We start from the raw sequence: 5,699 nt of genomic DNA on the forward strand, positions 1-5,699 counted from the left end.
GCAACCACTTAGTAAGGCATGGGAATGAGATAATCAAGTCGTGGCCACGACATGGTAAGGTGTGGGAACGACATCATGCCTTACTAAGTCATGACCACGCATTAGGATCTCATTCCCATGTCTTACTAAGTTGTGGCCACGCATTATTTTGATTTATACAGGATGTCACCAGCGTGGCTCCGTAACTGAGTGATATTGGATACGTGCATTTTTAGTTCAACAGACTTCATTTATTCGGATCTGCGCCTCGTAATTCCAGAGAGAAACACACAATTCCATGTCTTTTATTTGACTTTGGCTGATTTAACATTCGGTATACTTACGTTCTTTTAACGTTAAAACTTTAAGTACATTTAAAAACTGGGTCAATTCAATAATAACAAACCGATTTGTGTTCTAAGCACGTGAACCATGACTTCTATTCAGAACCATTTCATGCTTAAAAGGTTCTTTACATGGTGAAATAGTTCCTTGGATTGATGAAGAATATGTTGTATATGGTTCCATGTAGCATCGAAAAGGGTCCTGCTATTCTTACAATGTCAAGCTAACCATAGCAGAACGCTCTTTGGTGCTACATGGAACCATATACCATACATTTACAAAAACATGAAGAAATACTTCACAATGCAAAGAACGCTTAGCATGCAAATGGTTCTATGTACACTCTTAAAAAAGTTCTGTAGTAAAGACAATGATTCTAAATAGAACCTTGATCACACGAAGATCCTTTTAAGCATGCAAAGGGTTCTATGTACACTCTTAAAAAAGATGGCTCTTCTGTAGTAAAGACAATGATTCTATATAGAACTATGAGCACACAAAGAATGCTTTGCATGCTTAAAAGGTTCTTTGCAGGGTGAATTAGTTCTTTGGAGTGATAGAGAATGTGTTGTAGATGGTTCTATACAGAACCTTTCTGAAAAGAGTTCTATATAGGAAAGGTTCTTCTATGGTTACAAGCATGAGATCATAACAATAACAGAACCCTTTTTGGTGCTGTGTAGAACCGTATACAACACATTCTCCTTCAACCTGTAGAACGATTTCACCATGCAAAAAAACACGTTAAGCATGCAAATGACTATGTATAACCTTTAAAGAGATGGTTCTTTAAGGGTTCCATGAACCATGAACACTCAAAGAACCATTAGTATGATTAAAGGGTTCTTTGCACGGTGAAAGGGTTCTTCAGACTGTTGGAGAATGTGTTGTATAAGGTTCCATGCAACACCAAAAAAGGGGTCTGCTATTATGATGTCAAGCTTGTAATAATAGCAGAACCCTTGTGTATGGATTGTGTGTGGTTCTATATAGAACCATATACAACATATCTATGCCTTTTAATCATGCAAATGGTTCTTTGAGTGTTCATGGTTCTATATGGAACCATTGTCTTTACTAAAGACCCAAACCCACTCATAATAGAAGCCAGTGGGCAGCTGCTGAAGCATCAGTGTGTCCAATGTAATGTCTGTGGTAAAGAACCGAACTCCTTTTATGTTCCCTACAGAGCCATCAGATCACTGATAGAACCTGCTTTCAGCTTCAGTGTGATTTGAATCAGCTCTTATTCCGAAACACTGTGTGTGTTTATGCCTCAGAGACGCCACTTCATCTCCACTCTGTTCTCCACTCGTCTGTTTACGCCTCATCATCCCTCTGTCTGCTTTTCATCTCCGCGCTCATCCCTCGCTCCGACAGACAGAGCCGAGCGGTTCGGGTTCAGGAAGTAGATCACATCACGCGCTAATAATAGCATTCACATTAAAGCACGACACGCCACCAAAAATAACACAAATTATAGTTAATGAACAAACAATAAACAAACAACTGACCTTCATACAAACACACTCACATATATAAACACATATAAAAGATCAAGTTTTTAGTCAATTAATTCTTATTTATTTAAACTTCAGCAGCAACTGTGCAAAAGTCAGAGACAACCTTTCATTTATTAATTATTATTGTTATTATATTATTGTTAGCTCATTGAAAAGCAAAACACAACACTGTTCTTATTTATTGTATATTCTTCTTCTTTCTCCTGTTTCTTATTTTTCTTATTTTATTTCCTCTAGCGCATCCCGCAGTTTTCAAGATATCAACACCATCCCAACTCCGGAATGTTCGATCTGATCAATGAATACGCTTTATGATCGGCTGTACGGTTTTCGTTCAGTCATTTTTAATGATTAATGGCAATTTTTTCCCATATGAATAAATAGGGTGCAGAAATCCATTAGTACCATCCTATTAACCATGCAGCATAGCATAGCAACCACCAGCAACCACCTAGCAACCTTCTAGCAGCCACCTGGCATACCATAGCAACTGCATAGCAAAACACTCTAGCAACCACCTGGAATGCTATAGCAACCACCTAGCAAAACCCTAGCAACTACCTGGGATACTATAGCAACCACATAGCAAAACACCCTAGCAACCACCTGGGATACTATAGCAACCCCATTGCAGAACACCCTAGCAACCACCTGGGAGACTATAGCAACTGCCTAGCAGCTTCCTAGCAACCACCTGCAATACCTAAGCAGCCACACAGCAGAACCTCCTAGCAACCACTTGGGATACTAGAACTACCGCATAGTAAAACACCTTAGCAACGATTTGTGAAACCATAACAACTGCCTAGCGTTATCCTAGCAACCACCTAGCAGCACGCTAGCAGCCACCTGAGATACCATATCAACTGCATAGCAAAACACCCTAGCAACCACCTGGGATACGATAGCAATCACATAGCAAAACACATAGAAACCACCTGGGATACCATAGTAACCACCAAGCATTACCCTAGCAACCACCTGGGATACCATAGCAACTAGATAGCAACATCTTACCTCGCTTTAATCTGGTCAATCACTCTGCATTTTCTTCAGGAAATGCACTTTTCTAGTTTAACCTGTTAACTGTTGCCCCAATTTGCCTGAAACTGCATACCCAAAGTAAAGGGGGCGCTGTTCACACAGGCTCTGGGCTGCAGTCATGATCTCGGTCTCATTTGAAAGGAAACATCTCAACATCAGAATAACTGTATGAATTACTGACTCAGAGTAACAGAGTCTAGAATGGAGGAGTTTATTTCCTCCTGACTCAGATCTCCAAACTGATCTCTGACTCTTGCCGTTATCAGACCACATGTTTTGGATTATGATGTCTCTGTGGAGGCGGAGAGACTCTGAAGGTGAGGACACACAGATTTGCTGGTGTTTGCTCATTCGGTGCTCATGATGCAAATGAGATGATCATAACTGCTGTGAATCACGGATCATAAAACGGTTTGTGGGAATCAAATCCTGAGATTTCAAGCTTTCTAATGGTGTATTGCATCAGTGTACCGCTGGACTATTTGATCCTGGATAAAAAACCGAAGCGAATGCTTTGACGGAAGTGTGCCGGTACCAGTACAGTGATCTAGAAAAGTTCAGCTGTTTGATTTAAGGAAGTGTTGAGTGAGTCACTCTGTCCCTTTATTCCAGCTTCCATTCTTTTCAAGAGACTCACTTTCAGCTCCTCAAAGAATCTGCAGACACACCTCCAAAGTTCAGTCTTAGAAGCTGGTTGATCATTTTCTGAAGTAATCAAACACATTCAGTGGTGTTGAGGTCTGGACTCTGGGGTGGTCAGTCCATCGTCCAGCTTCTTTGTTTGATGTGTCCGTCTCCTTTTCTCAGTGAGGTTCTTCTTGATCAGCTACACATCCTTTCAGACCCACAGCGCTGAGTCGTCTTCTCACAGTGGAAGGATGGACAGAAACACCTGTGGATGTTTTCAGATCTGAAGCAGCTTGATTTTCTCCTCTCTCTCAGAGATGAAAGCTTTAAGTGCTGTTTATCTGATGGGGGCAGTTTTGGGGTCGACCAGGTGGTCTTCCAGGTGGTTGTTAGGAGCCCCATTTTTGGAAACACCTGTTTTATTTAATGTGTGTTGATCTAATATAACAATCAGTTGTACTTAATGTTTTGTCTGGAGATTAAATAAATGAAGGGGGTCTCTGACATTTACACAGCTCTGTATCTCACATCACTGTTACTGTTTAAATGACCAGACTAAGAGTTAAGTGTGGCTTCAGAGACAAGAATTGTTATTAATTATTAATTACTTATTTATCCCACAGCAACAATTACACATAACACACATATGAACACACTCATTCACACACACAAATATACACACACACACACACACGCACACACACACACACAAAATATACACATACATACACATAAACATATACACATTCACACATTTACATACATTCATACACTTAGAAATACACACATTCACACACACACACACTTACACATGAACACAAACACACATACAAATATACACACATACATATATTTACACACACATATATATATGTTTATATACACATACCTACACCCACATATGTACACATAAACACACATATTTACACATATATACACATTTACATACACATTCATTCATACACACACACACACACACACACACACACACACACTATCTGAGAAACATGCCATCACAAACACGTCATCAGCCTGAATTACACATACGTACACACGCGTGCGCTCAATGACATGTCAACACACACACGCGCGCACCCGGATGCAAATAGAAGTGCATGCTTACACACGACCAAGAGACGACGCACACACACACACACACACACACACACACACACACACACACAGAATGAAAACGCTCAGTGATGAACAAATAAACAGGTGTGTGTGTATACATACCTGCACACGCTCACACACACACATGCACAGAGACATTAACAGGTGGATGGAGATCATGCTCTCTCTCCCTCTCTCTCTCCCTCTCACTCACCCGGTGTCGGTCTTCATCTGCTCCAGTGGTCCATCCTGTCTGCCTGTCTGTCTGTCTGTTACACCGAAACGCACTGAATCCACAGCAGCCTCATTCACTATCTGCCCCTCTCTCTCTCTCTCTCACTCGCTCTGTCTCGCACAGCCTGTTATCTGGTCCCTCTCTACCTCTTTCCTCCCCTCTCTCTCTTCAGCTCTGCCTCTCTACTCTCTCTCTCCCCTGAACCCCTCTCTGTCCCACCCTCCCTTACTCACTCTCTCTCTCTCTCTCTCACACTCTCTCTCTCTCACACTCTGTCTCGCACAGCCTGTTATCTCAGTCTCTCTCTCTCTTTGCCTCCCTACTCTCTTTCTCTCTCGCTCTGCCTTTCTACTCTGTCTCTCCCCCAAACCCCCCTCTCTCTCTCTACTCCCTCCCCCTCTCACTTTCCCACCCTCATTTACTCTCTCTCTCTCTCGATTTCTCTCTCTCCCAGTCTCAGTTGTATCATTGTTGTTTTGATTAATTCTCTAGGACCGTCACTCAGAGAGCGACAGAGATAGAAAAGGACAAAGAGAGAGAGAAAGAAAAGAGAAATGAGTGTGAAAGAGAGCAAGAGAGAGAGAATGAGAGAGGAGCGAATGAAGAAAATAGAGAGATGGAGAAGAAAAAAGGAAAGAGAAAGAAGAGAGAGAGAAGCAAATGAGGAAAATAGAGAGCTGGAGAAGAGGAAGAGAAAGAGAGAGAGAGAGAGAGAGATTCAGTGAGTGACAGAGAAGGTGAACAGTAAGTGACAGGATTATTAACAGGGATGATATTATAAAGAGAAAACATAAACAAAGCTATCCAACTCAAATCAAAGGCTTGTTTATTTT

General features: G+C 41.4%; 1 protein-coding gene across 1 annotated transcript in view; it reads right to left on the reverse strand.

Annotated features, from left to right (window-relative positions):
• The window catches only part of doc2d (double C2-like domains, delta), a 71,334-nt gene extending 66,312 nt beyond the window's left edge, over nucleotides 1-5,022 (reverse strand). The window contains exon 1 of the mRNA XM_036579646.1: nucleotides 4,846-5,022. The gene's annotated coding sequence lies outside the window, so the exon portion shown is untranslated. The remainder of the gene's footprint in view (nucleotides 1-4,845) is intronic.
• Nucleotides 5,023-5,699: the final 677 nt, after the last annotated feature.

The sequence above is a fragment of the Colossoma macropomum genome, unplaced genomic scaffold, assembly GCF_904425465.1.
Source record: "Colossoma macropomum unplaced genomic scaffold, Colossoma_macropomum, whole genome shotgun sequence".
Classification (NCBI taxonomy): Eukaryota; Metazoa; Chordata; class Actinopteri; order Characiformes; family Serrasalmidae; genus Colossoma; species Colossoma macropomum.